Source organism: Saimiri boliviensis, chromosome 3, assembly GCF_048565385.1.
Source record: "Saimiri boliviensis isolate mSaiBol1 chromosome 3, mSaiBol1.pri, whole genome shotgun sequence".
NCBI lineage: Eukaryota > Metazoa > Chordata > Mammalia > Primates > Cebidae > Saimiri > Saimiri boliviensis.
In genome coordinates, this window is record NC_133451.1 from 65,808,835 (window position 1) to 65,820,906 (window position 12,072).

The following is a 12,072-nucleotide window of genomic DNA, read 5'->3' on the forward strand; positions in this document are numbered from 1 at the left end:
TTGATTCTTTAAGCCTTGGCTGTCTTAGCTACTCTCCAAAGCTTTCAAACCAATGGGTTCTTTGATTGTGTGCTTGTTTTTCCACTTTTTCACTGGTTCTTAGTAGAAGGATTAGCCAGTTACAAGCTATTTTTTAACAGGTAGAAGGGAAAATCCGGAAAGTCTGTCACAGTTTCCCTAGATGATAGTTTTAGTGTTTAGTTTTAGTTTGTGTTTCTTAGTTAATCCAAAATTAGAAGCCTGCCTTCTAATAATAATAGCTTCTCCTGTCCTCATTATTTATAATGTATTGGCTTTGAATTTAAATGGCATGGTATTTATCATTTAGTACATTCACTATTTGATGAGAATATATGAGTCCTTGCAATCAGGTTACCGTATTGTCCTAGAAGTGTCTATAGAGTTGAAGTCAAGTTTTCTTTTTTCTTACTCAAAGAATTGAACACATTTTTTTTTTAGTCAAAGTACTTTTATAATTAAGCTAAAATATGTGACATTTATTTTGAATAATCCTGGAATTATTTTCATGAAGTCATTTTCCCTAGAGTATATCTTCAATTAGGGATATATTCACAAAAAGTATTTTACAGACTTTGGGGGAAAATAGAGTAAATTAATGTGAAAATTGCTCACAAATCAAATAAAATCATAAATGGATTAGCATTTATCTTTCCAAATGCACCATTAAATAAAGCAATTATTTACTTAATTCAATTATGTTTCAAAATAATGTTGGCTATTTTTCTATACAGACAAATATAATGAGTATTCTGAAAATGATAGGGTATGGTTCACATAAATGTATCTTCCTCTCTGCAACCCCCAATTTCCCAGATTATCCAAGTGGGTTAGCTATGACCCAGGAAGGCATCAGCAGTGAGTTTAGAAGTGATCATTGGTTATTTAGTTAATATGAAATAATCTTGGAAAAGCTCTTCTCTCACTGATCCCCATTACCTTGGCAAAATATATAACTCATTCCTTCTGTCAGTGCTCATGTAGTTGTCCTGCCAATTAATTCCATTCATATTCAAAGTAGTCTCAGTTATGTTCCATTTCAATCGATTTTATCTGCATGGCACACTGGCCACAGAGTGGTCACATTGTACAGCAGGTGAAGCTGGCTATGAGCTGTCCCACAGTCTTGCATTCACTGCACTGATGGAAGCATGTGCTTACTTACTTATTACTTATTCACCAAATATTCATGCAGTGCTTGGAGCACATTAAGGAAATAAAAGTGAATGAGACATATTATTTTGGAGAACAGATACCTTTATAAATAGATTTTTCAAGCATAAAAATAATTACCATTTGTGTGGTGCTTCATAGATTATACCACATTCTCACATGGTATACCTCAGTTAAGTCCATGATATAGGTATCATATTTGAAACACATATCTTCAATGTATAAAATGGCTACATGTAAGTTTGGGTAATGGTGATTACTCCTAGGCAGCAAATCAAAGAAAAGAGAATTCACTTTGTATGAGGTGAAATGCCCTTTCCTAATGTCCAATAGAACTATCAACAGATATCAATAATATATACCAAAGATCACAGTAGAAAAAAAAACAGTGTGATTTGTATCTTTTCCTTTCATTTGCCGTTCCCTGTCCCTTTTGTTTTTGATGCATTCATACTTTTGATAAAGTCTTTTTTTTTCATCTTAGAATCCTTAGGCAGATCTTTTATTTTGTGTTCTCTTATGTGAAGCTTATAAACTGACCCACCACTGTACACTATTTGGAAGAAGATAAAACCTATATTAGTCTTTAGGTTTCTTATTTTAACCTTCATTCTACCTATATTTCAGAATCCACTGCTTGATTAACATAGTTAAATTCCTGCCTATCAGTGGCTGAAGTAGAGTAGATGCTTAATAAGTCTTCATCAAACGGATGAATTATCAATCACTGTTGATATATTAGACACCCATTTAGTAAGTGCTTGCTATGTGTCAGGCATAGTACTAATGCTTCTCATGGATGGCCTCAGTTAATCCTCAGATCAACCGTAAGCATAGATATCTTACTCACATCATCCCCATTTTACAAATGAGCAAACTGAGGCACAGCACTACAACAACTTAACAAGTACATAGCTGGTGATGGGAAGGAGATCAGACCTATGTCTTTACCATACTGTGAGCTGCCTTTAACATCTGACCAATTATATGCATCTTTATATTTATTAAAAATGTCTGAATTTGATTATTAAGGTCCATTTTTCCCCAAATATATTGCATTTCTCAATTTTATTCCCAAACAATAAAGCTAAATCTTAGTGTTTCAAAATAATATCTATAAATGTCAATCAACTTTAGTGTTGATTGTGAAAATCACATCAAGGATTTCTATACAACTAATAACAAATCCTGACAAATTTAGCTCCAGACACAGACATTGCTATCATCAAAATAATAGCTAGCTTGAGAACATAAATGACTAACATTTTGAGTTTGTTCTTTCAATATTAAAATATAAAAAACTCATAGTGAAAAAAAATTTCATTTAAATATTATCCTTTGGATTACTTACTAAATACAAATTTTAAGAGAATATAAAGTTTTTTTTTTTTGTTTGTTTGTTTTTTTTTTTTTTTTTTTTTTTTTTGAGACGAAGTCTTGCTTGGTCGCCAGGCTGGAGTGCAGTGGTAAAATCTCGGCTCACTGTAACCTCCACCTCCTGGATTCAAGTGATTCTTCTGCCTCGGCCTCCTGAGTAGCTGGGACTAGCTGGGACCACAGGCACATGGCACCACGCCCAGCTACTTTTTTTTTTTTTTTTTTTTTTGTATTGTTAGTAGAGACAGGGTTTCATCATGTTGGCCAGGATGGTCTTGATCTCTTGACCTCATGATCTGCCTGCCTCAGCCTCCCAAAGTGCTGGGATTATAGGCATGAGCCACCGTGCCTGGCTAAAATAATCTTTTAAAATAGACTTTATATCAGGAATGTCTACCAGTGTTAAACAATTCAACTGAAAAAAATACCTTGAGTCATTTCACCTCTTGGAATATTATTTGGCAAAACCTGCTGGTATCAGTTTTTTTGGTTTTTAGCATATACAACATAAAATAATCTGCAATTTCAAAACACTTTTATCAAAGTGTTAAGATAAAAATATAATATATAAAAAATTACATTTTAATGGTCACTATTGTATATGACCTATGATATATATGTGTGTTTATACATGTATATAAACATATACATATAATAAATGCTTATACATGTATATACATGTTTTTCTTGATTTTTGTGAAGCCAATGAAAAGCATGGACTAAATTAAGTTTTTATGTAATGTTGTAAAATTTTGGTTAAATAGAAATATATATAAATCATTTCATGTTTTTATTTTGTTTCTAAGGAAATATTCATTTTAAATAAAATCCATTCTGCATTTTAAATGTTTTTTAAAAAAGAGTTTTTGGTAATAAAATCTCATTTTGTTTCAGAGAATGGAGATTGATTCAAGTTTCCTGGAGAAAAGGAGCTTATGTTAAGGCTGCACACACATTTCATAAGGGAGATGGGCATCAGAGGAAAAGAGGAATATTCGTAATTCACTATCCAATTGCTTTCCTTTCCCCCAGCAGCAAGAAGAGTTCAAGGAACTGTAATATTTCTTCATTAACACAATGCTGAATACCAACAGGATACTGATCTTCAATTAAAGTCATTAGGAGTATCCTCGGTTTTACATCTAAGAAAATTCTCATCCTTTGAAATATTAATGTATTTTAACCAAACTCTCAAATACAGCTTAGGCAATATTGCTCCAGAGATGTGAACTACTGTGAATGGCTTTAATTGAAGATATGTGGGGATAATTTTAATGTATGACATTCTGAGTAATTAAGGCAGAGTAGTATTGAATGAAGGGAAAGAGGATGTTTAGGGAAAGATGCTCATACATATCAATGAGCTTTTACAGCTGTCTTTCTTACATATCTGGGCATAAGATTAAGTAGTTTACCTTGCTCATAGTAATTCCGTGCCAGAGCTTAGGAAAATTTTGCAGGACATTTTTAATTGCCTTAGGCAATCCTCACCCATATTGCAACACTCTACTTGCTGATAGAGAAGAATACAATTCCAAGGCCACAGACTGTTTTGTTTGACACAGTTTTCTCTCTCTAATGAAAGTGAAGGAAAAGTATTTTGCCATTAATTTTAGCAATTTTTAACTGCATGTTATCTGAAAATGTATCAATACAATAGAAATAAGAACATGAGCTTTGATATTGACTTACCTTTCAGATTCCTCACATACTACTCAGTTGCTAAGAAGAGCCAGTCTTAGGTGCACCTCCATGAACAAAAGGCGATGCAATATGAAGCTATGTCTGTACCTTTGTGGATGCTTTATTTTGTGTCTACTTTTTGCACTACCTGTATGTTAATTTCTTTTGGCCATGGTAACGAATTACCACAAATTTGGTGCCATTGAAAAATAGAAATTTATTTTTTTTTATTTTTTTTTTTTCTTTTTTTTTTTATTGCATTTTAGGTTTTGGGGTACATGTGATGAACATGCAAGATTGTTGCATAGGTACACACATGGCAGTGTGCTTTGCTGCCTTCCGTCCCCTCACCTGTATCTGTCATTTCTCCCCATGCTATCTCTTCCCACCTCCCCACCCCCCGCCCCTCCCCCATTTCCCCCCAACAGACCCCAGTGTGTAGTGCTCCCCTCCCTGTGTCCATGTGTTCTCATTGTTCAACACCCGCCTATGAGCGAGAATATACGGTGTTTGATTTTCTGCTCTTGTGTCAGTTTGCTGAAATTTATTCTCTTACAGTTCTGGAGTCTAAAAGTCCAAAATCAGGGTGTGGTTGGGCTGTGCACCCTGCAGAGCCTGCAAAAGAGAATCTAGTCATTGCCTCTTCCAGCTTCTCTTGACCAATAATATTCTGTGACTTGTAGCCACACCATTTCAGTCTCCAAGGACAACATCTTTGAATTTCTGTCTGTTGTTTTCACACTGCCTCCTCTTCACTGCATGTAGCCAAATCTTACTCTGCATCCCTTTATGAAGTTACGTGGTTTCATTGGAGCCAACCAAATAATTGAAGATAAACTCCGCATCTCAAAATTCTTAATTCGGTCTATGGCCATAACCCCCTGAACATGCCCAATCTCATCAAAATTCTTAATTTAATCACATCTACAAAGATCTTTTTCATGCCATGTAAGATAATATTCACAAGTTCCAGGGTTTAAGACATGGGAACATTTTGAGAAGCCATTTTCCAGCCAACCACAACTCGTTTGTTGGTTAACAAGTAAAACCAAGTACATATAACCTCAACTGAGTCTAAATTATTTTTCTCAAATTTCCTCAAGCCCAGACCCACCTTTATTACCTAGTCCAGCTCAGAGACACACAAAGTTCTCTGAGAAGACCCCAGGAGTCAAGTACCTCTCAGTAGACAAAGGGTAAATGACTCAAACACTCTGCCTTGTGAGAAAAATATAATATTCACTTATTTATTTAACATTCTTTTTATAAGTCTATAATAAAACTTTGATTCTATAATTCATCTTCATTTGATTTTAACATTTTTGAAATCAGAATATGTCTTTTAATCGATGGGTACATTTTCTGTGGTAATTTTACTACCCTACTAAATTGATTATGCATAACATTTAAAAAGCATAAAAAGGAAGAATGTTAACATATATCTAAACTCTCATAAAAAGGAGGAATGTTAATATATATCTTCCAAGATAATTCTGATGACTTGTGAGTCAATGACTACATGCCTAAATAGATATGGAAATACTGTATCTGTTAGAGAACAGTTTTTCAGTCACAGGGATGGCACTCCCTGTTGTGTGTCAAGAATAGTTGCATATACTATGGCTTAATGAAATATCCCTCAAGATGGTTTAACTACTTTGTTTTGAACCCAGGCACCTCTAACAACTTTCTGATTATCAATGATGTTTCTCAATACAGCACTTATAATTTAGATTCAGGATATAAATTGTATGGTTACATTAAAAATATTGGGGACTGTTTAAAACTATTTCTATACCACACTAATAACCTGTAAGCATCTCATGACTTTGAACGTGGAATACTGAGGGTTTTGGAAATATGCATACATCTCTCTCTCTCTCTCTCTCTCTCTCTCTCTCTCTCTCTCTCTCTGTGTGTGTGTGTGTGTGTGTGTGTGTGTGTTTCTAAATCTAACAGGGAATAACTCTGTCTGCTAATAGCTGTAATCAAATAATGCCTTAGAAGAAGCTCAAGCCACCCGTTACACTCCTAAGTGCTGAGTATAAATTAGTGCCGCTAATTCACACTGCTGCATACAACAGACTAAGGCATTTCCATGGCTGCCAAAGTATACAAAGTTGACAATTCTCCACTGATACATGTTGTTGACTTCCTGCAATTATTAAATTTAGACCTGAGATACTTAATATGTAAAAGTCTATCCACATTTCCCAAGCCATACACATAATAAATGAACTGTTAGATTAGGTTTTTTATTAAATTAGGTTTCTGTACCTGCATAACTGAGAGGTTAACCCTTAATCCCAGTGACATCTCCAAGACACAGCTACAATCATTGAGAATTCACCTGAAAAGCCAGCTGACCTTTCTCTTTATAACATATCTTTCCAACTATAACAATTTCATGCAGTAATTGAATATTTATGGAGGAAAGGGCACAATATTGCTTTTTGTTTTGGTTTTTGTCTTACAAATCAGCTTATAGAAAAGTAAGATACTCGTCTTTATCAGATTTTTATAAAGACAAGGAACTTGTCTGTTCTGTTCACTACTATAGTCTTTGGAGCCTAGCACATCTCTTGTCAGGCATTTAATACATACTGGATCAATGAATCAAAAAATCAATACACTAGACCTTCCATCTGATAATAATAGGCATAGATAATGCTTATGCTGGTATAATTTGTATCTTATTCTTATAATTTAATATTATATAATGTATATGCTGAAAATGAAACAAATTTTGGAAATTGTGAATAATTTATTTTTAAGATTCATGTTTAAACAATCTAAAGACTGTTATTTGTTGCAAATATTTTGGTCTAAAACATTCTTCAAATAATTCTGAATAATTGACATAATAGCAGTATGTGGATGAATGTATACAAAAGATCTTAGAAGACAATTGATGTAACTGCTGATATATTGATAATTTATCAAAGATACAACCTTCCTTCTAATGAATATATAGTATGTTAAATGATGATTCACAGTAATATTTTTAAGTAGGTACAAAGATAATATTTCACTTCCTTATAATGATTTAACTACCGTGGTCAAAAGTCTAACTGCAGCCAGGATATAACACACTTTTCACATGTTCCCTACTCTTCCATCACCTTGAATCCCACCCATGCACTGAAAAGTTCCACATAAAAATCTGTCTTACATTTGGAAACTGGAAATTGGAATCTGGTTCAGTGAAAGGGTATTTATAAAAAGAAATTAGATCATAAAAGTTAAAAGTTAAATATAATCCTGATCTCTTATGAAGATTTAGAAATCAAAACCTGGAAATACACATTCAGTTACGGTCCAAAAATTGAACAAGTTCTTGTTCAATGACCCAATAGCACATCTTTCTTTCTCACTAGTGCAAATCCTGAAGTTAGATTATCACGGATTTAAAGAGGGCTATTAATTTATATAAAATCATCAGTATTTGTTGGTTTTCTTGACAACTCAGTAAGAACTTCCTTTCTTGTTGTTGTTAAGATGGAGTCTCACTCTCACCCAGACTGAAGTGCAGTGGCATGATCTCAGCTCCCTGCAACCTCCCCTCCCAGGTTCAAGCAATTCTCCCGTCTCAGCCGCCCGAGTAGCTTGCACTACAGCCATGCACCACCACACCTGGTTAATTTTTGTAGTTTTAATAGAAACAGGGTTTCACCATATTGGTCAGGCCAGTCTCTGTCAGGGTCACCACCTGTGGAGGTCTGTCTTGCAGACCCTGACTCAACAGCGGATGAGTAAAATACACGGACATAAACTCTGTTTTTGCCACCACCCTGACCAAACTCCCATAGATCTCGAACTCCTGATCTCAGGTGATTCACCTGCCTTGGCTTCCCAAAGTGCTCTGATTACATGTGTGAGCCACCGCACCCAGCCCAAAAGAACTTTCTAATTCGCTGCATGGTGTGTACTCAGAATATGAGAGAATGTCAGCCATAAAGAAGAGAGTTTAAGGTCATGAAGAAGAATGAAGCAGAGAAATGTAAGTCCTACGTCTTGAATAAGTAGGAGGTACTGAACAGTTGCCCTCAACTCATGCTACCACTTGGTATGGGGACAAGATGTTTGAAATAAAGGCAGCAGACTGAACTGAACATTTGTTAATCATTGCAGGTTAATTTTATCTATCAAAATAGCCTCCAAGTGGAATCATGTTTCAATGGAAAAACAAAGAGACTTTTATGATCAGTAGAAGAGAGTTCATGATTTGATACAGGTAGCTATAATTTATGCGGCTCAAAACACTCTTTTTTGAACTTTGGCTTAATAATAACAATTTTGGAAAGAGAAGGAGGAAGAAACACAGCAAGATCTACTGTGTATTGCTGATGTGGAGTGCGTATGTATGAAGCACAGTGCCAAGTACTCTACATATTTCATTTGTTCTTTATTTTTACTCTTTCATATAGAATTGTTATGCCTAATGAAAAATAAGGAATGTGAAACTCGTCAGCACTAAATTAGTATGTGTCTAAAGTTACAATATTTACATATGGCATAATCAAGATTTGAACCCAGGCATGTCTGCTTAAAGGTGATGCTCTTAATTGTAATCTAAACATGGACAGCAGGGGGACAGTGCTGTGGAGTAAGGAGGAAGGCACTCCAAAGACAACCCCCTCACTTACTTGCACACTTCATGAAATAATGTAGGTTAAATTTTTATCTGTCAAGAAACAGCTCAAATGGCATTTTCTTTCTGAAATGTCACTCGTTTTATCTCTTCTATTTCTTGTACCTCTGATTAGAATTTATTTCTGCCTTGTGTTATTAAGCCCTAACTCCCCAACACAAAAGCAGCACCTGGCACATAGCACTCAGTAAGGCAATGTTGAACTGCATTGCTATTACATTACTGTGGTTGTTATTCCTGTGGATATAAATATTTTAAATTTGTTACCATCAATACTAGAATACCTTGTTTTTATTAAGAATTTGTATGCTCTGGCCGGGTACGGTGGCTCACGCCTGTAATCCTAGCACTTTGGGAGGCCGAGGCGGGTGGATCACGAGGTCAAGAGATCGAGACCATCCTGGTCAACATGGTGAAATCCCGTCTCTACTAAAAATACAAAAAATTAGCTGGGCATGGTGGCACGTGCCTATAATCCCAGCTACTCAGGAGGCTGAGGCAGGAGAATTGCCTGAACCCAGGAGGCGGCGGTTGCGGTGAGCCAAGATCACGCCATTGCACTCCAGCCTGGGTAACAAGAGCGAAGCTCCTTCTCAAAAACAAAACAAAACAAAACAAAAACCAGGATCTAGTGGGAATATGTCAAACTAGAGGCTTCATACTCAGACTAAAGATAGTATCCTAGTTTTTAAAATAACAGTCCATAAGTAAAAATAAATATCTGCTTATACATATGTCTCAAAAGTCCATCAGTTTGTGATTCCTATTGCAGGATGAAAAATGTAGGAAGAAATTACAGATATCAGAGAGCTAAAATATTTCTTACTCAGTACATGAGAACTCCTCCATTTGAAAATCAAGAGTGAATCTTTAAAAGGTTTAATGTACATTGTTGGCTCCAGAAATTTAAATTCGGATGAAAATAGGATACTACTCTATGGCTGAATGAAAAGAACAACTTAAAATAATATTTATGCTTACCATTTGGAGAAATAAGGAGAAATGAGACCATAATTATTTCCACAGTAATTCCGAAAATATCATTACTAATTTCTGTTCTTTGACTTAATCTGTGTCCATTTGGGATAAAAAGCATTTCAATAATTTTTCTTAAACTAGTTTATATGTATAGGTAATCAGCAGCATCTGGCTTTTCCAGATTTAAAGACAGCTGCTCTGACCTTAATCTTTCCTCTTCTGTTGTAAATCGCAGAGACATGGGCAGAGGAAAATATGATTTTGGAATACCCAAAGTTGCCTACAGTGTTCCAGCACAGAGGAAGCAAGAATTCACCGGGATCTCTTACATGTACTCAGCTGAAGCTTCCTAGCTCTGTTGATACATAGAGGCTCTGATCACAACTGCATCCATATGTGCAGTGCATTTTCAGTGCTAATAAGCTACAATACAATAAGCTAATATTTAACTTTCAACTTCACTTTAGTATGTCAACAGAGCATTTCACATGTTATAAATAACTAGAAAACCTTACTTGCAACATTCAGCCTATCCCATAATTAACTGGCATGTCAGGGAGATAACATCATAAAGATAAATCTTTCCATAAAAAAATGAAATATAAATACAAAACTATTCTAATCCAATACTTACTTCAATTGATGTTAGAGCTGAGAATTTATTGTTTCCTTCCAAAATATCAACATAACATATCCATCTTAAATGGACATCTCCTTTGTTGTATTTACGTACCAAATAACTGTTGTTCTGGTGCCAGATCATCTATAGCATGAAGGGCTTGCATAACTTTCTGGAGAGTTTGCTATAACCTGTTGTTCTCTAGAAGCTTCTCCAAATGAAGCACAGCTCAGTTCACACATCTAAAACAATGAAGTACGTAATGTAAATGATGCACAAGAGCATGCCATTGGCAACCTCTGTAGTATGTGTGCGTGCTCACAGACACACATAGATTCACTCATACAATAAATGGATAGTAAAGTTTCAAATTAATTAATGTCCAGTAAAAACAGTCAATGTCAGAGGAACATGATACTCTTATCTTTCAATTCTTAAGATTTATATCTAGCAGGAAGTATAGGTGATTCTCATTCACCCACTGGCCAGATATTTTTGTGGATCCAGCTAGTAGACTAGGTAATTACGTTCCTTTTACCTTACTGTTCCATATTCATCTTTTCCAAAGATTGGAGTGCTGGCTTTCAAAAAGAGAATTAATATTTTTTATTTTCCTTTTTTATCTCTAAAAAGACACAAGAATAAAATTGTGTTTATGGTCAAAGATCAAGAAATAAAGTGTGGAAATATTCGATACCAATGATGAAGTGCTACAGAATGAAAGAGTGGGTAAATGAGGGAGAGACACAACAATGTTTAGTATTGTTTAATACACAAACCATGGAGAGACAGCCATCTTGTATTCATAAGGCTGCAGAGGACCAGAAACTTTGCTTAATTTAGCAGTGCCTGCAGGGAAGTTAGAGGGAGGCACTATTTCAAATTGGTGCAATCAGAGATCTCATGTGGTCTCCTAGGAGCGTCATCCCAGGAACCACATGTTAAAGAGGGGTCAATGCTGCTGCTGGCGATTGGTCCCCAGGCCCCCTAACTCTCAATGATAAGTTAGCCATGAGAACACAGTTGACATGGACCTGCTGATGAATTATTTCAGTGTTGTTTCAGCTGTATTTATTAGTTGGTATTTGTGAACATGTTTTACATTTTTAATTTTCTTTGAAGACATGTTTTTTTTTTTTTGTCAGCATAGATTCTGAGTTGGTGTTGAACTTAGTAATATCTTTTTCTTGCTCTTTCTCTAGGATTTGGGGGAAATCTAATATTTGTGCTTGGCTAGAGACTGTCATTTTAGAAACAAAGACACATTTATTTTCCAACAGGAAGCTGGAGGTAGCAGCTACACAAATAGAAAATATGACCCAACAAAAGGAAGGAGGAGAAAAACTACTCGTCACGGAGGGTAGTACAGATGCTATGAATGAGCATCAAATGTATTTCAAATGATTTCCACAGTGGGCAGCAGAGTAATCAAAATAACAACACAACACGGCTTTTGTTTCTAACAAAAGGAATTAATACCATCCTTCAGGGACACACATTGCCTCATCTTTAGAGAGGTGTACCTCTCTGGGCAGACAGGAAACTGAATGTAGAACATGACTTGGGTGGAACT